The 23,987-nt window shown below is 51.4% G+C and overlaps 1 long non-coding RNA gene across 8 annotated transcripts; it reads right to left on the bottom strand.

The window, feature by feature from the left end:
• Window positions 1-5,076: 5,076 nt before the first annotated feature.
• LOC129783909 (uncharacterized) lies at window positions 5,077-23,009 on the bottom strand. Of its 8 annotated transcripts, none has more exons than XR_008746005.1 (3): window positions 12,151-21,965; window positions 11,827-12,049; window positions 5,077-7,776 (listed from the first exon to the last, which is right to left on the bottom strand). It is a non-coding gene; the product is annotated as an uncharacterized LOC129783909 (long non-coding RNA). The 8 variants fall into 8 exon arrangements; XR_008746004.1 differs by lacking the exon at window positions 5,077-7,776 and adding an exon at window positions 22,642-23,009 and having other exon boundaries at window positions 12,151-20,993; XR_008746003.1 differs by lacking the exon at window positions 5,077-7,776 and adding an exon at window positions 22,651-23,009 and having other exon boundaries at window positions 12,151-20,993.
• Between the last annotated feature and the right edge of the window lie 978 nt (window positions 23,010-23,987).

Here is a 23,987-nt window from a genome sequence, read left to right as displayed (position 1 = left end):
CTCCTCATACTTACAAGGTTGTGCTTCCTCTCCCACCCCAGGGGATTGCCTATGAGTTTTGAATAGAGTCACTGCTTTTCATAAATTGAAAAAGCGTTGCCATTTTTGTAGCTGAGAGTTACCTATGCACAAACAAAGCTTTAAAGACACAATTTTCAAAAGTGGCTGGGGATTTGACTACTCAATTAAACCAAGAGAAATTGAATGTTGCAGTCCTCTGAGGTGCTGTGGTAAAATCTCTTGCTAAATGTAGCAGCTTAATGAAGACCTAAAGATACATAAAGACATTTTCATCTTTTTTTCTGAAAAATCAAGGGTTACTTCCACACAGTGGAAACTTGACAGGCATTAAAGAATATCACTAATTCCCAAAGAGGCAAATCATATTCCATTCTGATGGACTACAACCCAGTTAGTAGCCCCGTTGATTCTTTCCTGAAGTACGGCTAATTTACGTGGCTAGGACAGTCTATCTGCTGCGTTTTGGGGCCACCTTCCCACAGAGAACGGCACATCAGCAGCCTGCCACGTACCATTGGGATCCCAGCAGCTGCAGGCACAGGAGGTATTCGTTCAGGTCAGGTGGCTTGGCTCAAGCTCACACCTCTATGTTTCCATTCCTATACATGAGTATAAGAAGAATTTGCACTAGACAACTGACGTGAAAGCTGTCAGAGCTGGCTGCCCTGACAGCTACACCTGGTGCCTCCACCGCATGCCCTCTGCCCCTTAGCCCAGCATCCTTATTTAAGCTTGGGCTCGGGCACTTGTTTCTTTTTTGGGTGCTGTGCTGATTCTTGGTTCGGTTTTTTTAGTCGTTGTCTTGCTGTCCTGCTGCTTTGAATGTATTTCAGGGTTATCTTATTGCTGTGGGGTGGTCTGCCGAAGCTGTGGCTTGCTGTGGTTGCCTTTAAAAGGTGAATGCTTTATTTCAGTTGTGTGGGGCCGTGCCCCGCGTTGCTGAGGGCACAGCCAGCCTGCTGACAATTAGCCAGAGATCCTGGCTTGCCTTCTTTCAGGTAGCCTGCGCTTTGCTGCTCCTTCGTACAGGTGGGCTAAGCTTCAACCTACTACCCATCGCTGGCAGCGGGTAACAACAAAAGGGCTTCAATAACCTGCCCGAGTGCCGGATCCCTGCTTGCTATGTAGCGCGAGATACCGCTGTATTTATAAACATACTTTAAGAGTAAGTGCAGCTGTAAGTGAGGATTTGATTTCTCTGTAAATTGTCATCACGTTTTGTTGGCTGGTATATTCAACAGGGGTCTATAATCACTTCAGAGAGCTTTGCTATCCCATTACTGTTTATATGATGAAAGCTTTTTAATTTACAGTTTTGTTTGGTGCAATAGATTTTTTTTTTTTCAGTTGCTCCCTTGGTTATTTCATTTTAGAGCTGTATACATGAGCTTGGTGAGTCATCTGATTGAGGAACATGGTGAGAATCGCAGAAATGAGATGTGTGCCAGTGGGTTGTTCTGTTTATTGATAGCCTATGTTTTCATTAGTTGGAGGTATAAACAACAGATGACTTACTGAAAGAAAAGTTGTGGAAGATGAGCGATATCATCTACGTAAAGGTTGCCTATGATACTTTAAAAAACAATTTGCACTAATTCTGAAGCCCCCATGACAGCTGGGGATTGCAAAACACCTCAGTCTGGTAACTACTTGATGTTTTTGTAGGCAGAACCTGTGAAATGGTTTGGCTTAAGTGATAACTCAATCCAGATGTTGGCTTACAAGGAGCAAAAGTATTTACAAGGCAGAATAATTCCCTGGTTTTCTCAGTGATAAGTGCACCAGATCCCATCTTTCGAGAAAGGAGCGCAGTAGCAACTTTGCAGGAAGCTCTACGTCTTATCAAATGGCTCACTTAAACAAGCTGCTGACACCCACCCAATAATGATATCAAGCTTTGTTTCTGCCAAGTATTCATGGTGTGGGAAAGGGGGAATTGGGACTCCTTCTACCTTATAGACTAAAGTTTCCTGCAATCTGGTGTATTCACTAAGCAGGATGCAAGCTGGGGTGATTTACTAGGAAAGGTCATGCAGCCTGTCAGCAGTCAAGTGCTTAAGGGGGCGAAGGAGGAAGGAAGGAGGAAGCGTTGGGATTTATTTACTTGGAGAGTATCAAATCTAATTGTTAAGGAAAACGCCTTTCTCCCAGAGGTTTGCTAGCTAGCATGATTGTGCGCCTGTAAGCTCCCTGCAGAAGTTTGGTTTTTTTCTAGGTCATTCCGTGGGTGCGCTCTGGTGAGGTTTATGCAGTCATCCAATGCTGCAACACTAAAGCCCAACCAGGAACGAAACCGGGAGCCCTGTTGCCCTGATAATTCAGCTAACGGCTTCCTTGATGTGGCTTTTCGAAGCTGGCTGATAGTGGAGTTTGCTGTAGGAAATATGCAAGTGTAGCTACCTGTGCTGCTGGGAAAACACTACTAAACCGGTTAATGAACCAGCTGGGGGTAGGAGATAAGCAAGCAGGAGTGGAAGATTTTTAAAGTAGTCTGAAATTTGCAGTAGAGTCTTGAAGTGACCTCTTGTTTTCTGTGCAGCTCAGTGCACAGGTCCCCTTCCCGGCTCTTTTCTGAGCATAATTATCTTGTCTTCGGTTCTGCAAGTTGAAGCTAATTGACAATAGTGATGGCCAAAGCTGCTGGCCCAGCAGGGAGTGCACATAAGGAGAATACGCGTAAAGAGGAATTCGAGTCTTGGGGAGGATATTACTGTTGAAGTACAACCCCTTAAGTTGCAGCTGGAAAATGCAGGCAGAGAGCTTTAACCTATCTTCCCCACCTGCTGTCTAGAGACTGTGGCCGGCTCCTAGCCAGTGCTTTCTTTTTATCTGTTCCCTGCATGGAAGGATTTTTGTCAAGGTGGGAGCCAGATCCATGAAGAGAAACGTGTCACTGATTTTTCAAGTGGTTTGTTTTGTTTTATTAAATCTTGTGTCGAGTTAAATACAGCAGCCCTTGGTACAGGGGAAGGTAATTGTTTTACAGAGCTGGTCTATAGGGAAATTACTGGAGATGGCTTTTATTAAAAAGCACCTGCAATGATTCCATGATTTAATCCAAAGGCCACCACACTGAGCAAGGCACATGCTGAAACAGGAGGGTGTGGATGAAGCCCTGCACCTTCAAGTATGGCCAAGAACATGTCTTCCTTCAAATGCATTTTTCTGGCACCAAAGCACTAAAGTACTTCAAAATGGGTACCTGCACCAGCAAGTCTTTCCATGCCCCTGCTGAGAATATCTTCTTGGGTGCTGTGAGGGACTTCAAGGCTGTGTGCCCATCTGGGCACTGCCTGGTACTCGCATGTGTCCGAAACTAGATGAGACATCAAGCTGGGCAGTGCCTTGCTGTACTCTCCTGCGATGCTCCAGAGGTGCTGAGAGGAGCACCCCGGGGACATGTCGGGGGGTGTGCTGCAGCAGGCTGTGTGCAATGCTGGCCTGAGTAACCTGCTCTGCTGCCAAGCCGTGGGAACTGGGAAAAACCACGCTGGTGGAGCTGGGGAGATGCCTGGCTGCCCTCAGGGGGGCAGGCAGCGCTGGGGGGGGCTCTGCCACTGGTATAGCTGCCAAGTGAGGGTGCAGAGAAGCCCGGAGTGACTTACTGCGCTCTGGCAACTCAGCAGCATCGGCGGTGCTAGCAAAGCACGTTACTGGGTACAGACCTGTGTAGAACAAAGCGATGCCTTCTGCAGGTCACTGCGGGTAGCTGGAGAGGCAGAAAACCTCTCCCTGGCTTCCTGGCAAGGGATCTTGGGGCAACGAGCAGCTCTTCCACATAAGGGTTAAGGAGGCAGCAAAGGCAGAGGTGAGCTGGACTGCCCTGGGTTTCCTTCGTCCTGTCATAGAAATAAGTCTGATAGTCGAACTAGTTCTCATTTTAAAATGGAAGCTTTGCTTGAGGTGACAGAAGTTCCCTAAGCAGTCTTTTGTCGAGATAATAGCAAGATAAGCTTCTCCTGCCCTAGTTTCTGAGTAATTGCTTTGGGTTATGACAGTTTAGGAGTCACGGCAGCGCTGATCTCTGTACCTATCTGGCGTGACATGCACGAGCTCTGGAACTGGCTCGCTGCGGTCAGGGATGGGCTCGTGTTCTTGGTAGTGGCTCTCAGGAGAGAAACTGGACCCTGGATCTGGGAGTACTGGGTAGCTTGCCAGACGGCTGTTTCTCCCAGTTAGCTGCACTGCTTTATGTTCCATTTCCAGCACATTTCTTCTAGTGAGGTGACACCACCTGCTGCCAGCCTGCAAAGCTGCCTCCTCCTCTCCCCGGCTGCTACAGCCGCCTGCCAAACATTGGGGCTGTTAGTGTGCTAAAGCTCAGGCAGGGAAATTCAGACAAGGCATTATGGACTTAGTTTTCTTTTAAATGTTTTCCCACATCTTGGTGGCAAGGTTGCACACGAGGTATAGATTTAAATAGATGTGCTGATGCCTTTAGGAAATCCTGACCGGATTTGGCAACTGGGAGATGAAAAAGAAAGTACTCATCTTGTCTGCACCTGCTCTGGTATTTTGTAGAAGGTCATAAGATCACCAGCAGATAGGAGATTACTCTGTCTCCAAACCCTCCTGCAGAGATATAAAATAACGTCGATGCAGGGAGGAAGTAAGTGGGAAAGTGTGGAAACCTTAATGACTTTATTACAGCTGTGATAGCTGGGGGGGAACAACCTGCATGACTTTTTACACCACAGTAACGGGTATTTTCCTTCTGTGATAGCCTGTTAGATTCGTGAGGGTTCTAGAACAGACTGTTGAAAACAGCCGCTTTACAGCCTACGTCCTTAACTGCCCAAGATAATGATCAGATTAGCAGCAACTGAAATAACAGAGGCAGAAGATCAGAAACAGAAACTCATGCAGTAAAAACAAACAGACAACAAAGAAGTTCCAGAAAAGGTTATTTCTGGAGGATTTCTGTGAGCAGAAATACCCAGGCTGAAGTGGAAGTGACGATGCAGCGGCTGCAGCTGTGAGAAGCCTGGTCTGGCACTTGGGCCACATGCAAGAATCAGAAAATCACCTGCACCATCAGCTACTGGCCGAGCTGCCCAGAGTAAGACATTGCCATGTGCTTGCCCGTTTGTTCTCGCTCCTACCTCACTTTCAAAACTGCAGCCAAAAATATCTTTGTAAGGATAGTGATCTCTTTTTGCTGTGATAATAGATAGCAGGACTAATCCTGAAACTTGTCCTCACCTCTCCTAACTGCTTCCTCCAGGATTGGTGATACCTGTGGCTGGCACTTACCAGCGTGAAGGTGGGATCAAATGCAGAATGTCGTACTCAAATTTTAGTGGATTTCTTGCAAAAGAGTCCAGGGTTTAGGTGCCTAGCTGACAAAACACAGCTAGAGAATCAGGACTGGAGGGAGTTTTGGTGTTTCCACTGCTCCACAATTCTATCATGTTTTCTTAATGCTTACAGCTGCTGAAGGGCTGTTAGTACTTTCACACATGCTTGTACCTTGCAGGCAGCCACAGTCTCTGTATTCAACAGAGTCAGCCTCTGCTAATTTTTAAGCACAGTTTACCCAGACCGCAGCACATGGCAAGATAACCATCAGCAACTGCCTGAAGAAATGTGTTAAAATAAGCATCTGTTTACTCTGATGCTTAATGAGAAAGCAGTGTTGCAATTGTACACTTAAAATTTAAGAGCTTTGCGAAGTAAATGGCACTAAGCAGGGAAAATGTAATAATAATGTTGTGTTCCTTTAGAGTTTACTTTCACCTTCCTCCTCTACAGACTGTCAGCAGCGGGGCCATGCAGACCTTGGAAGCCTGAGATTGCCCAACAAAAAACAAGCTGAGCCATGAGGCTGTAATGCTTGTGGGGAATTTCTGTCTGGGAGTGGAAAACCAGCTGTTTTTTCAAAAATCAGTCTCTGCTATTGTTAGCATCCACTTCTTGGAGGTTTGACCTAAATGCTGATGTGTGGAGGTATAGATACTTGCTTCTGCTTTAAAAATCAGTTGCTAAGTTCTTTGGGTTTGGGACATGGGGGTTGGGTACCTGGTGAATGCAATTATTTCAATGGAATTCAGAACTCAGCAATGACAAATGGGGCTCTAAAGAAATAAAACCAGTCAGAATCACCTATTGGAAGTTTTCTTTTTTTCTTTTTTTCTTCCTAACTTGCTAAAGGACTACATTTTTTTAATGTTAGTTGAGTTTTAGTTGAGTGTTTTAGAGTTAGTTGCTTGTTAGAAATGGAAGGTCGGTGGCCCCTGTTATGATATGACTGGCAGTGGTTTAAACAGATCCTATCAAAATGAAGCGGTGCTTTAATTGTAGCTGATGCTTTTAGGTTTAAATGAAGGCTTTGTTGCCTAAGTTCATTAAGATACCCAGGCTGCAATTTCTTTTCTAAGGAATTCCAGTCTGGGAATATTTTAGATTGCCTTGAAAAGATTCTCATCTAAACTACCGAAATGAAGACAAGTATGTGCAGAAGACTTTGCCCTAGGTCACCCAAATTGAGCTTCACTGTTTTAGCAGAGCCAGCTTCCTTAAGAAAATCTGGGATTATGATGGGAGAGTTTCACTGGAGGATATATGTAGGGAACATAAGAGCTGTGTATAGGTATAGATACATATACATGTAGAATTTCCAAATAAATCCTGGTGTGACAGTACAGCAGATAGATTAAATGCAATGGGGCCAAACTCTTGATGGGGAAAGGGGACTTGGAAGATCCCAAAGGGTACTTCATCAGTCTCTGAAGTGGGTCTGCAGCATCTGTGCATACTTCTTCCTCCAGAACTGAGTCGCTCTGTCACTGATTACACCAGTCAGCAAGCCAAGCCTAGAAACCTGCATCATCTTGCACACTGAATGCCTAATGTGAACACAAAAAGGAGTGAGGTGTAGGACACAGCAAGGAATTGCCATGGGACACCCCTCAAAAATTGTTTTGGAGTGGCCGGCTGCGAGAGCTCCCTGATCTTGCTGGTTCTTGAATGCTTCAGGTTAGCACCGCTTGAGAGAGCACAGGTAGCGAGCTAGCTGCAACCCTGACAGCCAGCCATAGCACTTGAGTCCTTCTGATGGGAAGAATTTTATCCAATGAAGGTTTTGTAATTACAGGCATCTTTTGGACAGAGAGCACTTTTTGAGCAGTACATCCCATGAGCCGCAGTGGTGCCCAGCACAAATGCAGTCATCCAGCCAGAGGTTTGGCTAGCCTCTGGTCTGTATGCTCTATTTATGTTGACCTATCGTGTTAGACCTGTGCCATGATCCCGGCTGTTTTTGAGAGACCAGGGAAAACAACATTTGCTGCAGGATTTAAGATCAGACATCCTGTCTTGTCTCAGCAAAGGTGAAGAGATATTCAGCTCTGTGGGGGGATACTGATTCTGAGTTGAGGAGTGCTCAGCTAGGGCAAGCCGTGCTCTAGAGCAATTGCTTCAGTCTTCAGTCTGGTTAAAGGCTTCCTGAAATTGATGTGGTGTGGTCCACCTTCACAAGTCATGTTAGAAATTCTAAGGACTTAATGCTAAGAGTTTTGAAATCTTCAAATGCTAAGACAGCAATGACAGTGCTACCGCCTTTGTCAGCTCAGCTCTAAATTTAACATGTCTGCATGTTAAGATGGTCTGCAGAAATAATAACCTCAATAAAAATCTCACAAACAGTTTACAATCAGACCAGGTGCTTCATTTCAGGTGATGTTTGCTCCTAAAGCACAGAACTGTGGTGAGTGTACTCTCATCTGCAACCCGCTTCTCGTCAGCATTGCAGTGAATCTGCCAAAGGGAGAAGGAACAAGAACATTGTCACTGCATCGTACCCTCTGTTCCCCTCTGTTAGATCTGACCTAACCACAAACCACTCTCCAAATTCTCCCTCTTCCGAAGACTAGCAGAAGAATCCCTATACGGGGATTTCCATAGCTGTGCATTGTTACTGCTTCTTCAGCAGGTGAATTTCGAGCTTGGCATGTCTTTCATCCTGGTATGAGGCATTATAAAATGCAGAATTCATCTTCATTTTGGGATTCAACATGACCTAAACTATTGTGAAAAATAAGATTAACGAATTATTATTTTTTTTTGCATGATGCAGAAAATTTTCCCATTCCATGACTATGAACATAGTGTAAATATCGTTAGTATAAAAGATGCAGTTTTACATGCGAGGCAAATATTTCAATCAATTCCAATAAAGCAAGTAGAAACTGTGGTTTGGGTACTAATACACCACTTGTTCAGGAAACGGAATGGCTCTCAATGCCTCACTCCACTCATTTCTATCGGAAAGTCTTCAAGGTCCCTCTTAACTCTCCAGATACAGACTTTCAGAGAAGTCCTCCTGCCGGTAAAGGTAGGGAAAGCTGACGGCAGCATCCCGTGGGAACTGCCAACGCTATTGAAGAAGTGGTCTCACAAATTGATGTGGAGAAGGTCTTGAGATGCATCACACTGATGACCTGCATTAGCTCAAAGTCCTCAAATCCCAACTCAACTTTTCCTATGTGCATAGCATCACTGTGTTGTTTTGCTAACAGAAGGTGCACTGTAACAACAGCTTTCCTCTCAGGTGTTTAAAAAATGCTAATTTGCACTACTTGGCTTTTAGACTTGCAAAAGTACATGAGTCTTAATAGGTAGAAGAACCCATGGAGTAAAAGTATTGCCCCATTGATTTTGAGAAAGCAATAATGTGAGCTTGTAGGGGTTTTTTATTATTTATTTGATTGTCTTCTAGCAATAAGAAAAAAATCCTTGTGTTCTATAGCCTTGCTATATTTGGAAGCTGTTCAAATGTCAAATTTTATCACATAAGGCCTGTTTCCAAAGATAAGTCCTTGTATCTCACAGCAAAAGTTCTTCCTTCTCAGGCACTGTGTCATTTAACTGTACTTGCACATCTTCCTTTGCAAGTTGTTCGTACAGTTTTAGCCTTTTGCCTCTTCTGCCATGCAGCGTGGATAACAGAAGTGCTTAAAATGGCTAAAATAGCTACTAAAAAAGCAGGTGGCCTTTTTACAAGTACAAGCAGTACCTTTAGACAGCATTTCACACACACATGCAACCACAAAGACTAATGAGCACGGAGGGCTGGCTACAGGCATATAAGTCTGGATGTCCCCAGTTCCCCTGACTTTAAATTTGTGCCTGGCTATAGGAATAGCTTTTTTGTTTTTGTGGAAACCAAGGCAAAAATGAATTACCAAAACAACCTCAATCAGCACAGCGAAGTGTGTCATTTCCCAAACCACTTTACCCACCCTTGGGTCTTTCTGGTTGAAGCATGATGGCATAGTGGTTCTTATAATGTGCTTTTGTAAGAGAATATTTGTATTATCACATGCATCAGCAGGGGTGGTACAAAATTATCCCCCTGAGGGCCAGGAGCTATTTTGTTTATATGAGGATTTTTTTTAAATCCTCATCCTGTTCTAAATACAGGAAAATGGTATTCACTTCTCTTTTTTAAGGTTTGCATCAGACCATTTTCTGTTTCAGACTGAAAGAAAACTCTCTCGGTTTGGTCCTGACATAGAGGGAAAAGATCACTGTAGAAGGCCAGTGCTGTGAAAACTGAAATAAACCTTCTTGAGTCTTATTTAGCCTAAACAAAGACTCTACGTGTAGCTGGCATACAAAATTTCAAAGAACTAAAAGAGATCAATGGACGGTAATGGGGGATGGCTTCATCCCAGCTGATCTCCCCATAGGTCACTGATCTGCAGGGGAGGGTGAAAGCAAGCAAGCAAGCAAGGTTATCTGAAAGCAAGCACAGCTGGGTGCAGGGGCTGGGGAAGGAAAAGGCATTTGCTGTAGCAGTGGCTAGTGAATGTGGTCTGGGGCCACGTGGATCCAACGCTGAATGTCAAGGTTATAAGAAAAAAGTTTCAACACCATCAAGTTCAAACACTTCCTATACAAAAAGGGAAGTAGGGTGAGTCGCCTTCCTAGACCAAAATCATACGGGTGCTTATCAATAGAAAGATTTGTGGTGAAAAGCTGTGAGCTGATACGGGTAGTACCAGGATCAGCTACAGAAACAAGCATGACCCTATTTTGTGACTGTATCCCACTTTTGGGCAGCCTGCATCAGTTGTCACAGGCTGGATGTTTTAAAGTAATAGTGAGCAGCTGTAGGTCCAGACAGCCTCAGGGGGCTGCCGGGTCTGTTGGAGTGCTGGGCACTGAGCCCGCGTCTCTTTCCGAAAGGGCTCTCCTGGCTGGGCTTCTGGCTGATTAAATGCTGCTGTTACTGCTGGGTACAGATTTAAAGACAAGAGAATGCAGCATTAATTTGGAGTCAGATCCAAAGGTACTTGAAAGCGAAAGCCGCGAGTTTCAGTGCCTGTGTCTGGCCTGCCACGAGCACAGCTCGGCAGGGAGTCGTGCTATAGCATTACTGCGTAAACACCACTCCTGCTCGCCCTACACTGCATGCCTAAGAGAAGCCAACATACTCCTTTAGGAACATGCTGATACGCGCTCGCAAGGAAGCCCATACACGTAAGTTACTTCCTGAGATCAAGAATACTATCCAGAGTAATTACCTCAACAAAAGGTATCAGTAAGAAATATGTACTTCGGAATAACAATTGTGATGCCAAGATTTCATTATTATAAACATTCTCTGCCTTTCCCTCCAGAGGTCTCCTACGTGTGTAGGCCAACTGCAGTGATTGTGTTTAATAGTAGCATAAGGATAACTGACAGTCACTGCTCCCTCCTACATTATTCAGTGTAGCAACATACCAAAATTGAGCTTGTAGCATATATATATATTCACAGATTAATTTTCATATCACATTAACAAGATTTAACACTCATGCTAATTCTTCATAAGAAGAAAGATGACAAGTAGGCTGACTTAATATACATTAATCTGCACTGAAAGATTTCTAGCACATGCAGTGAAACTTTTATTACTGTTTGACAGCTTCGGATATCTAAATGCTCTGCTTAGTCACAGAGGAGATGCAGGCAGCCGCACAGCTTTTCCTCCTTTGTCCAACCCATGGTCTGGATGCAGAGCCCGTTTCTTTGTGTAAAGGCACACAATTTAATCTCCACGCTTGCATCATTTGAGGTCTCTCTCTGCAGACATTGCAGAGGACAGGAGTGGACAGGAGCACAAACATGGGAGAAAGCATATTTTCTGGGTTGTTCAATTGAGCAACTCAGTGTTCCTGACGGGCACTGCCAGGAACTTGGAGTGGGGGAGGTTGTTGCTATCTAACAAGCTGACCTTAAATCAACAAAACATCACAAAGATGAAGCGACAAGAAAACTTGTTTTAATAACTGGAAAACCCAACCAAGAAAGGGTGAATTCACACAGTTTGGGGGAAAGGAGGTAAGAGCACTCAGAAACTATTACCTGTGGCACAAAGGGCTGGTGTTCCTGGTCTGCTACCTCACCTGAGGCCAAGCCTGTAACAGGAAGAGGGGCAGCTTCTCAGGCGCAGCGCTTGCTTGCAAGATTCCCTTGGGATGCGAGGAAGGCGCAAGCTAGCTCTCGTGGTTCGGCAGTGGCCGACGGTTTGGGCAGGCAGATGCTGGAGGGGATACTGAGTCTGTCTGTCCCTCTGGGGGCTGCAGCCTGAGCAAACCCACAGTCCCTCTCTCCCTCCTGCCCTGGGCTGTGTTTCCCCAGCTCCTGCAGCACCCCCTTCCCTGCACGGCTCAGATATTCACACAACACACCTGAGATGTAACCCAGCATGTGTAGGCAGAAGGAAGGGAGCGAGAAAAGTTCTGGCAAGGCAATGGGCCCATGTCCTCCAGCAGCAAAGCTGTGGAAATGGGACCTCTCTTTTGTCCATGTACTCACCAGTTTGGCTGGGGAGGGGGGGATGCTTAGAAGAGGGACTCCCCAGCTGCAGCGTATGCAGTGCTCCGCATGACTGGGTCACCTGCCAGCCAGCAGCTTGGTCCTGCTGTACTACATGTACTAAAATTAAGACCTGGAACATGTCAGTCAAGTAGCTCTCAGTTACAGGCACCATATTGTCAAAGCCTTGAGAAGCCGACGCACTTTTCAGCTCTTCAGCATGCTGGAAGAGGGGGAAGACACATACAGGGGTTAATGGGTTAATGGGGTAGAAGGAGGATACTGAACAGAATTTTGATGCTCATGAAAATGGCAGACATTTACCTGACAGGTCTCTCAGATGAATTTGTGACAAGTAGGAGGCAGAGTTGCTAACAGCTACTTCTCATTCACTCGCAATTACTCACTGGCCTGCAGGGAAGAAGGGGCTTCCTTCCTCCTCCTCTCACCCACCTCTCTGTCCTGTACCCTCAGAAAGGACTGCAGTACTTTGCACCGGAGCTTTGCTGTAAAGCAATGTTAACTAACAATCAGAAGGAAAAGCAGGCACTTAGTGAAAGCCATACCTGGGGGGAAAAGAGAGAGTGATCCATACGCATAATCAAATCTCACTTTCTCTTGCTAGCATTCAAACCGTTGACACAGAAAACCAGAGAGAGATGCCCAGGCGTGGGGAAGCAAACCCCAGGCAGGGCATGAGCTCAGTCTGTCAGGAATGCTTGGTTGCTCAGTTTAACAATCCAGCTTCCTCCCATTTCTGTGCTCCCGTCCACTCCAACTCCTCTGCATGGATTTGATCTGGGTGAACTGAAAGAAGCAATGAAAGATACTCCTGGAAAGCACATTCTCAGGTGTTTTTCCCCCACCGCTGTCCTGCGGGCACTGTACAGCCATGGCAGAGCTCCCACCAGTTTCTCACTTGGATACACAACCACTTGATTCAAACACCCTTTGCTGGTCCCACAGAAGTGCAACAGGGGCAGGTAGAAAGCAGAGCAAATGGCAAGAACTTGAACTTGGCCTTCAGGCAAGGGTAACTTTGGCCCCAGCGAGACCTTGGTCTGTGTGCTAAATGAGATCAGCATTGCGGTTGCTTTTTGTCCCCTCTGCTCTGCAGGGCAATGAAATGTGTGATGTGGAAGGACCTGAGACCATTCTTGCTTTGGCTCCAAATATTTCCCAGGGCTGTGAAGCTGAGATAGCAAGTTTTCATAAATACCTGAATGGCAAGAAGTCTCAAGGAGATCAAAGCACATCTAGCACAAACCCAGTTAGCCTGGGTCCATTAATACTAAATGTGCAGCGTTGGAGTTCCTTCAGCTAGCCAGACACCCCTCCCCAGCCTGTTGCTCCTTGTCGTGCCCCAGCACCAGCATCAGCGCAGCCATGCGGTGACGCCCCTGGGGAAACGGAGTCTGCACAGAGCGAGATCAGCACGGGGGACGAGCTGAGTCCTTCGTAAGACAAGTCAGCTCCCTGATGCAGTTCGCTGCGGGGACACACCAATGCTTCTGTTGCTTGTGCTGGGTAGGAACAAGCGAGGAGGCAGGGAGAAAAGAGCAAGCAGGTTTGGCTGTCTCGGCGAGTGCTGGCTTACAGCTTTTGCTGCGCAGCAGATGATGTTTCCATGCTCACACACGGGTCCCAGCATGTTCCCAACCTCATGGTGGAGCCAGAGACACTCGGCGAGGCTGTGGGGAAAAAGCTGCACAGGAAAGGCAGCCCAGCTTGTGGTGCTTGATCCTCCCTTTCTTCAGCTGCTTGCCAGCTGGCCAGCGTGGCCATGGGTACCCCAGGGACGCTCACAGCTGATCTGCTGCACTATTTACAGAGGTAGTTGGCAGTGAGGGGGTAAAGGGGCAGCTCATAAAAGCCAGGAGACTGATAACTGAGCTCTGCAGCAGGCATCCGTACTGACCCCCACCGCAGGGTGCCCCTGGGCTGCTCATGAATTGCACAACAACAAGTTCCTGCTCCCACCAGACAAGCTCCTGCATCCGACTGCATGTAAGGGAAAGTGTTTTATCAGGCGGACAGTCAGTCACCGGGATGGGTTGCCTGGGGAGGCTGCGGCATCCTCATCCTTCAAGGTGTTTTAAACCCGACTGGATAAGTTCCTGAGCCACCTGGTCTGAACCCATGGCTGACTGGTCTGAGCAGGAGGCTGGACTAGCAACCTCCCACTGCCTCTTCCAACCTGAATCATCCTACATCCTCCAGCAGTTCTGGCTTCTTACTGTACCTGAGACCTGTTTGTTATGTGGCTTGCAGAAAAGCTCCTTTGGACAGCGGGCAGTCCCAGAATGGCCATGAGTCAGTGTCACAGATCCCCAGAGCTGCCATGTACCCCAGATGTCCCTGGTCCCCAGCATTTGCCTCTGCACTGAAACGCTGCCGGTGCCTGTCCCTGCTGTGCCGCACCACGGGGCTGCGAGAAACGGGTGTCAGACACGGCGCACAGCCTTTCTGGTGCTCAGGGAGCTTTCCTCAGCCTCTGAGGTTGCCCTCGCTTTCTGCCAGCATTGTTTCCTTCTTTTCCCAGTGGTTTCCTACAGGCCCTTGTTTAGTGAATTTCCCACAGCGGGAGCTCATCTACTGAGACCCCCAAGAGAGGGGGAGAATTGAATGAATGATTTAGAGGGGTTCCTCTGCTTTGGGCTGTCACGCAGCATTGCAGATCAGTGAGGTGGTGGCCTGCGGTAATGGGTGGCAGGAAAAGCTTCAAGCTTGGCAGTAGCAGGGTCAGAGATGTTAGGGACCTCCTGTTGCAGAGGATGGTCAGAGGAACAGAGATTTCCCATGACTGGGTGCGACACACCACCTTGGCAAGACAATAAAAGCACCCTGGTTTCAGGTCATTGTGTCCAATTTCATATCCAAGTTTTTCACATCAACAGCAGCTTCTTGTTGATGAGCTCCTAGTATCCCTAAGCAGCACATCCATCAGCCCAAGCTTCTCCACAGCGGCAGCTGCCAGCGAGAGGGTAGGTTGCAACTTTGTATTGCCCAGTGGTGAGGGGCGAGGAGGCTGATGTGTCAGCCCGTGCCAAGGCACAGCCCTCATTACCCTAACAGGGCCCGTGGCACGGATGTGGCAGGTCCTTGCTACTGTGGCCCTGCTCCCAGCTGGGGTCTGGAGCTGAGCCAGGGATGCACATCCAGATCTCTTAGCTACACAGAATACCAAAAGCCCCGCAAGCACAGCTGGACGTTAAAGCAGTTGTGCCCTCAAGGACTAACTGGCTGCCCCACTAATCACGCCCCTGAGTTTCCTCCCTTTTTTGAAGAGCCAGAATTGCGATACGATCTCTCCTGTTTCTGATCTCTCTCTGGACTGTGGAGACGTAAAATACATCCCCCTAGCACAGGCCACGCAGACTTCACTTCTGCTGTGCTGGATGGGATGCTGCCCGTCAGAGCCACCTGTGTTCAGGCAGCCAGCAAGTGGCTGGTGACCTTCAGGAGAAATGCAAGGGGGGCAGTTACCGTCAGAGGTCAAATAGACACTTTTTCCCCCTTGGCTCTGAGCTTCCCACATCAGCTATTGCAGCACACCACGGGCAGTTGCTGTGGGCTACAGAGCCACATGTGGTGTTGCCAGCCGAGGGCTTTGTCTGACCCGAATGCAGGCAGCCACCTTCTGGACTTCTTCTCGGTCTGGTGGGGCTAACGCTCCCAGGCTAAACCCAGCTTGTTCCCATGACTCAGACAGTTACAGCTGAGACACCCAGACTTCCCAGTTGCTCCCCATTTCCTGGCTGGGTGCTCAGCCCTCCTTGCCCTGGGCCCTAAGGGCGACAGCACCACTGTCTGCAAGAGGAAGGTGGGGGGGCTGCAGCGAGTTGTTGGCACCCCCGAGTCCTTCCCAAGGAAGAATATGATGTTGACACTGGGGGTTTCTTCCTCCTCACCCCTGGCACCGCTGAGGGGTTTTTTACACATTTTTCTAACACATTTTTTATTTGCTGTTGCTTTGTCAGTCCCCAGCTCCACGATCTTCCCTGTGTTTGGTGCATGTTATGATACTGTATACCAGCTTTTGGTTCTTCTTGTCTTCCCTCAGCCTGGCTGTTCCCAGCGATCCTGTGTCCCCTGGGCTGCACGGCCATCACCCACAGCGAAGAGAGAGACCGACTGGTGCCCATGTCACTTGTCTGGGGGCCAGCCCCATCAGAAGGAGCCGAATACTTCCATGGGACGGTGATCCCATTGTTTGGCTGTCCTGATCCCAGCTGCAGTTTCGAGCTTCAAAGACCCGGGGGAAGGTCATTTCCTGTGGGGAAAGGGGTGGGCATGGGGGAAAGGAGGAGGCTGGAGGGAAGAAAAAAGTCCTCAGAGAGCTGGGTTTGTACAGAAGGGCTGGCAAGTATCTTGTGCAGGGGATCAGACCAATGCAGCTGAGTCGGTGTGTGTTCTCTGTGTGCACAAAGGATTCACTGCAAGCTGCTGGGGTGCCATTTAGGGCTGCATCTTGAGAAATTGTCAGGGGAACTGACATTGCTCATCATCCGCATGGTCATGTCTGTACACTGTAGGAGGATGGGGTAAGGATGAACAGAAGAGCTCTTCTTGTCTTGTTCAACCAGGTGCCAGAAATCCTCAGTATTCTGTACATCCAGGTGCTGATGACGCCACACAATGCTCTCTAACAGTTTCTCATCAAGACGGTGTCTGTGCGCATCCTCACTCACCCTGTGGCCATTGTCAACAGCCTGCTGCAGACGCAGCTGCCCCGGGACAGGTACGAGTCCTGCCCCAGCCCCTGCAGGCAGGTGGGGACTGGCGGTCTGGTGGCTGAGGAGGAGCTGGCAAAGATGCTGGTCCTGCCCCTCTGGGGAGGGAAAGCCTGAGCGCAGGCAGATCCAGTGCCAGAGCCTGGTCCCCGACAGCCCCTTCGGCACTTGGCTGTGTCGACAGCAATGCAGGTACTAGAGCCCACAGGCTGACGGGTAACTTCTGCTCCCTTGGAGTGATGTGATGGAGCCGTGGAGGATCCCTGGGGAGGAAACGCTTCATCCTAAAGATTTTAATGGAACACTTAAAGAACTCGGGCAAGGACAGACCTGGGACCAGCTCTGCTGACCTGAGGCCACGCTGGAGCTGCTCGGTGTGTTTCTGGCATATACCTTTGTGCAGCTCGTTCGCCTTTCTGACTTACCCTTCATCCCAAGGGAGCCTGGGGCACGGTGTGAATGCCCACAAAGCCCCCGGGGTGCTGCGCAGTGCTGGCAGTGGGGAAGCCGAGGCAGTTTGCAGCTCCCAGTCTGCAGGGCCATTGCAGAAGGGGAGGTGCAGGCTGGTGGGAAAAGGCCTTGGTTTCACTGGCAGTGTCTATTGAGTGTCTCTGCAGATCACCCATGCCACCTCAGAGGTGGTGTCTTTGTGGCAGAGCATGGAGGCTGTCACTCTTGGAGTGGTTCCCATCCTCCTGCAGCCTAGCAGTGCCACCCAGGGAAGGCAGACGCCTTCCTCCCAGCTCAGCCCCAGGGGAGGCTGCTCCTTGAGGCACACACGAGTGATGGGTGCCCCTGCAGGTGGAGCAAACAGGACGGGCACCTGGGCTGGGCTTCACTGCCCAGGACAAGGTCATGTTTGCTCGTGGTGCTGAGGCAGCACTTCAGCCTCTTCGTCGCCTGGTTGGGCAGATTGCTCCAGTTGTTTTTACTTCCATTTTTCTTCATGGATAAACTTTGACCCTCTGGGAGGAAGATGTTGGCCTGTTCATGATGGTTGCCTGCTGGGGCCTCACCACCCACGTCTCCTCACTGCCAGGTGCTCTGCCTTCCCCTCTCTCCTGGTGCCTGCTGCAGGTGGCCCTGCCATTCTGCCCTCAAACTGGAGGCAGCTGTGTGCTGCCTGGCAGTCCGGGCTAACTGGTACAGCTGGGAAAGGAGCATTTCCATGGGGCCAAAAACTGCCTTGTTTATTTGGTCTGTGCCTGCCTGGGGAGATTTGTTTTTTCCTCTAGCCTTTGTTTATTTTGGTTTGGGTTTGTCTGGTTGGTTGTATTTCTTGTTTTGTTAGTGTTAGTTTGATGATTGCTTTGGTTTCTGTTGCTGTTTCTGCAGTGCAGGTCTCTAAGGGATCCCAGTTTTCAGGACTTAGGGGGCTGAGGACCATCCCTGTGTCCCCAGATGCGCTGTCATCAAGCTCCCTCACCCCCGAGGCTGAGATGGAGAGAATTTGCGCTGGTAATTCTTGGCCTCACAAGGTGCGAGTGCCAGTCTTGCCCAGGCGTGGGCCAGGGGCAGGACACCTGCCGCGGTGGTGGGTTCCTGCCCCGGCAGCCTATGTCTAGCTCAGGGGGACACCTCCTCCTGCACTTTCTCCAAGGTTTGTGCCCTGCTGATGCTCCATTCCCCGGGGGGAGCGTGGATGACAATGCCTCTCACCGGTCTCACAACAGTGTCAGGAAGGGACTTGTACCTCAGCAGCCCTAGAGCCTCTGGCGCTGGTTTCGCTGGTGCAGCCAGTGTGCATGGGGCTCGAGACTGGGTGGGAAAGGCAGTTTGCTTGTAGCTCTGCAGGCTTGAGGGCTAGGATGTGTCATTTCAGCAGGACCCAGCTGCTCCCCAGGTGAGATTAAGCACGAATGAGTGGACACTCCCAAGCAGCTGAGCTTGCTCAGCTCTACCCAAGACACACCTTCCTCTAGATAATTACTTAATGACTTCTTGAGGTTTGCTTTTTCCCCACCAGAGTTCCCACGGAGACAGTGGATGCCATGCATTGGTAGGCTATGGCTGTTGAAGGCACAGGAGCCTGGACCCTCCTGAGGGAAGCAGGCAGCCCAGGGCCCCAGCACCCCCCTGCACTAGGGCAGATGCCCATTCGGCAGCTCAGGAGACACAGCCCCCCGCCCAAAGGGAAAGGTCCCACCAGCCCTTTCCTGGGGGCACAGCCACCCACAGGGCACGGAGACCCCCTCCTACATGGCCAGGAGACACACAGCCTTGTGGATAGCCTACGGGGCTCTCAGGGCATCCAGGGAGATCCAGGGCTGGGTGGGGGAGCAAGGGCAGCCCCATCCCACCCCAGGCTGCTCACCACTGGGGTGTGTTTCCTCCTGGAGGAGGTTTGGGGAGGGCTTCCCTGGAAGGGGGTTGCAGCCTTCCTTGCCTGGCCAGGCTGTGCTACCAGGGTGCCCGGGCAAGGCTCCCTGTGGGGGGCTGCAGCTGCTGTGCTCTGGCAGGTGATGTCTGGGGTGTGGGGCCGCTGGTGCTAGTGAAATAAAGCAGAATAAAGTGATTCTCTACATCTGTTGGTGCTGCCCCACAGACACAGGACTAGACACACCCCCCCAGCAGGGAGGGTGCCTCCACCCCAGTTCCCAAGCACTCCCCCAAATTGCTGTGGGCTCCACTCCTCCCCTGCCCCCCACAATCACATCACATCACACATGGAGTCAGGAAACAGAATTTCAGTGCTGGGTTTCAACCCCCCTAAAATGAAGAGTGAGTGTTCTGTTTTGGGGGCTTGGAAACATAGTGAGTGGGTTGGCTTTGGAGCTCCAGAAGGGGTCAAGTCATGGATTTTCAGCAGCTGGAAACAGATATCAAGTCCTTTAGTATTTCAGGCACTAAAACCAGAAATCAAGTCTTGAGTTTTCATCTTTTGAAAACAGAGATTAAGAAGTGCTGCATTTTGGGTCCTTGAACACAAGCTCTAGCAACTGGGTTTGGGCCTCAGAACTAGAGGCAGAGCTCTCTGTTTCGGAAGCTCAGAAAAAAAGATCAAGTACTGTATTTTCAGCAGTTGAAAATGTGGGTTAAGTCCCACATTTTCACAGCTCAGAAAAAAACCAAATATCTAAGTCCTTTATTTTTGGGGGCTCAAAAGCAGAGGGTGGCTGCCGCTTTTCTGAGGCTTAGGAAAAGACAGAAGTCATGCATTTTCGGTTCTTGAAAATGCAGGCTAAGTCCCGTGTTTCTGGGCTCCAGGAAAAAAAAAACATAACCACCAAACCTAAGTGCTGTGGTTTTGAGAGTTGGAAACAGGCTCAGTTGGCTGTTTTCAGCCCCCCAAACAGAGTCTGGGATGACGCTGGGGGGACTGCAGGCAGGTGGGAGATGGGGGGGGAGGGGGTATGTGGACCCCTGCCAGAGGTGGGTGTCCAGTCATGTTGGTCCCCAAAGCTTGGGATGCTGGCATGCATCAGACCGAATTAAACGTCTGCGCTCTGGAGTCAAAGGTGCTTTTCACACTCACTGTGTATCCAACTCCTTATTCAAGGTGTGTACAACCACCGGAACAGTTATTAACCCAAGAGTACATATTTAGACAATGTGTAATTATGACAGTTCATAGTTATATACAAGTTATAACAGTGATTGGTTGATTGATTTGCAACCTTGCCAAAAGCCCAGGTTGCTGCAATGACCTGGAGCTTTAACAGAAGGAGCATTTATTAAGCCAGAGCTGGTGACAAGAAACATCACTTACCCCCTTGGAGCATTCATCAGCCAAAGCTGAAACAAACTGGAACTTCCATCAGCAGGAGGATCTCATAGCCAGAGCTGCAGCTTCAAGAAGCTGGACCTGAAATTACCTCAAACTGTTAACAAGCTGGAACACCCAGCAGCTAGAACTGAAATTACCTGAGACTGGAACAAGCATCAAGAACTGAAATTAGCTGGAGTTTCAAATACCCTGAGCAGCAGCATGCTGGAGAGTCTGTCAGCAGGAGCTGAAAGAAGTAGGAACATCTCTAATCCAGAGCATCAAGTTGCTGGAGCTGTGGCAAGCTGTGATGTCCGTCAGCCAGGGCTACACTCCCAGCACGGCTGAACAGGAGAGCATCTGCTCTCCATCACCTCTATTAGAGAGAGCCGAGCTTACCTGCAACTGTAACAGGAAGGAGTGACTATTAGCAGGAATATCTCATGGCTGGAGCTCAAATTGGCTGGAGCTCAAATTACCTGGAGCTGTAACAAGCCCAGGTGTCCATCAGCTGGATCTGTACTGCGAGGCAGGCACATGCAGGGCTGTCCCCAGCAAGGAGCTCTGAGAAGCAGGGAGCCCAGCCTCTTCCACTGGGGCTTAAATCCACACCAGATGCCTCTCTGCACAGAGGGCCTCCCCCAGTTATATTCCCTAGGGCAGAAGTGAACTGGGGGTGCCCCAGATCTCCTGGGGCAGGCAAGGCAGTGCCAGCATCTCCTCTGTACCTGTGAAAGAAGAGCAAAACTGTTGAGCCAGGCTCCTGGGAAGCACAGCACAACCCCACATAACTCACATGAGATGGCTGCCCCTGTCCTGGGCAAGGGCAGCCCTTCCCCTCCCTGCTGTCCCTTGCTTTTGGCAGAGGCTGCCCAGCACCACACATGGGCAACACAAGGGAGGAGAGGGAGAAATGACAACAGAGAGCTCAGGGCTCAGCCAGAAAAAACATGTTCCTCCCCCAAGAGCAGGTGAGAATGTGCACATTGCTGAAACCCCCCTGCTCAGCAAGGGGCACTTATGACACTGCACAATACTGGGGCCAAGGATGGACTGTTCCCATCCAGAACACGGCCTAGTACAACACTTGCCCCCTCTTCACCTGTCACCCTCACCCTGCCCGGGAGTGGGACTGGGGGAGCTGCAGGCTGCGCTTCACATCCTGCTAGATGTCATAGCCACGTCCAGTGCTAAACATCAAATAAAGCTGAACCAAGCCACGTGGGTTTCAGGAGGGGCCCAGAACAGCCAGGAACTCCAGGGGGAGCAGGACAGGGCTGTCCCCAGTGTGGCTGTGAGGAGAGCCACACCAGAACTTGCTGGGTGCAGGCTGGGTGGTTGCTGATGGTGTGGGGAGAAGCTGTCCTGGGGTGGCTCTGCCCCACAGTGACCGGTCCCAGAACCGTGGGGCACAGCCCAATCCCTGACCTGGCCCACCGCAGTCAGGGCTCCTTGTCCAGGAGCATTGCCAGCACAGCCCCAAACTGCCCTGCAGCAGGACACGTAACACAACCAGCAGCTGCAAGCAAAGAGATATTCTACCCAAGCAACAGCCAGGCACAACAGAGACGTGACGGGCAGCCACAACCCTGACCCCGCAGCAGCCACGGAGACTCTCTCGGGTAGCTCCTCCTGGCCTTGCTGGGCCCGGCGCCAGAGTGGAGGCTTTGCCTCCCCCTCCTCCCTGGCTGCAGGGCTCCCCCCGCTCCTCTCAGCCCCCACCACACCCCCAGCCCCCCCCGCAAACCCTACCCGCTCCTCTCAGACGCCACCAGCTCCCCTCAGCGCCCCACGCAGCTCCCCTCAGTCCCCAGTTCCCCTCAGCGCCCCACCCGGACCCTGCCCGCTCCCCTCCGCCCCTGCTCCCCTCAGCGCCCCCCCCCCCCCAACCCTGCCCGCTCCCCTCAGACCCCACCGGCCCCCTGCTCCTCTCAGCGCGCCCCCCTGCTCCCCTCAGTCCCCTGCTCCCCTCAGTCCCCTGCTCCCCTCAGCGCCCCCCCCCAACCCTGCCCGCTCCCCTCAGACCCCACCGGCCCCCGCTCCCCTCAGCCCCCTGCTCCCCTCAGCGCCCCCAGCTCCCCTCACTTCGCCACTCCCCTCAGCGCCTCCCCCGCTCCCACCGGCCCCCGCTCCCCTCAGCCCGCACCCCTCAGCGCCCCCCGCTCCCTCAGCCCCCACCAGCCCCGCCCCCCGCCCCGCAGCTGGTGGCCCAGGGGCAGGGCCGGGGCAGGGCCGTGCTGGGCCCGTTCAGGAGGCTCAGTCCCTCCCGTGCTCATTTGGCAGGCGCTGACCGGCGGCCTTTCCCCAGGTCGTCCCGCTTCTTCTGCGCGAGCCCCGGCCTCACGGCAGCCCTGCGGCGGCTCCGCGGCCCCTCACCAGCCTTACACGAGCGCGGGGGCAGGGCGGTAAGCACCCGCGCAGGCACGGACACGGCTCCGGACCCCCGCCCGGGCCCCTTCTCTGTCTCCTGACGCGTTCTCGTCCCCCAGAGAAGCAGCAGCCTTGAGGGGTCCCCCGGGTTGCCGGCACGGCCCGGGGACGGTCAGGCGGCACGTTTCCCCCTGAGGAGCCGCCCGGCTTACCAAGAGCCTCGGGCGTGCCCCGCGGCCTCTCGGCACGCTCGAGCAGAGAGAAACAAGCGCCTGCCCGCCCCGGGCCCGGCGGTTCCCGGCCCCCCTCGCTGCGGGCGGCCCCGGCCTCGCTGCCGGCCCCTCACAGCTCACGGCCGGGCCCCGCCGCCGCGGTACCGCCGCCCGGCGGCCGCTGCGCGCCACTGCGGCGCCGCGGGTTCGTGTGGCCCCGCCCGCGCCGCTCCGGCGCCCCCTGCTGGCCCCGCCGCTGGCGGAAGGGCCGCCCGCGGGGCCCCGGCTACGCACTACGCTGGGGCAGGGGCGGGGGAGGCGGCCCGCAGTCCCCCGCTGCCGGGGCCGCATTCTGCCCTGCGCAAAGGCGCTGGGGAGGGGAGCCAAGCCAGAGCGGGGGACTTGGTCCCCCACCGCCCCCCTGACCGCCTACAGCACACCCGAAAGGGCTCCCCGCCCCCAGGCGGCCGGGGCTGGCGCGGCAGGTCCTGGGGGTCCCATCCCTGGTCCCACGGTGCGACACGTGTCCCAGAACAGGTGCAGGGGGACCTCGCTCGCCGCAGAGCTCTCAGGGCACAACGCCCACCTGCTGCCTTGTTCTACCGACCGCGGGTCCAATTGCCGCCCAGGGCGCTCAGGGACGCCACGACCTGCAGTGAAACCCACGCTGACACGGGCGGGCTGGCAGAGCCCCGCTCAGCACCTGCAGAAGCTGTCCTCGACTTTCACTCACCCACCGGCAACCACCCCTGCGCGGGATGTACCTCCCGCCGCACCTGCTTGTCACAGGAACAGCGTGGCGACGGCCATCAGTAGCACCCATATGTCTCATTTCAGCTCCAGCCCTGGAGATGCCAGTCAGAACGCGAGCAAAAGGTATGTCAGTGTCCCAAGCCGTTTTTCTTCCCCTTGCAAGAACCCAAACTTTAACCACAGGCACCAAGAGGAGCCCTCCCAAGGACTGTCAGGCAGCCTGCTGTCTTTCTCCATCGTGTCCAATAAATCTACTTCCCCAAACTGTATTTCTCCATATGAAAGGCAAAGCCCCAGCAACCATGGTGACTGCAAAGGCCCTTCTAAAATCATGTCCACAAAATTTCCTAACGGCACTGTAGTGCAGGCTGTGTCCGCATAAAGTTT

The sequence above is a fragment of the Falco peregrinus genome, chromosome 2 (genome assembly GCF_023634155.1).
Source record: "Falco peregrinus isolate bFalPer1 chromosome 2, bFalPer1.pri, whole genome shotgun sequence".
In the NCBI taxonomy this organism is placed as follows: Eukaryota; Metazoa; Chordata; class Aves; order Falconiformes; family Falconidae; genus Falco; species Falco peregrinus.
The sequence above is the reverse complement of the archived record's forward strand: the minus strand, read 5'-3'. Positions and strand labels throughout refer to the sequence as shown.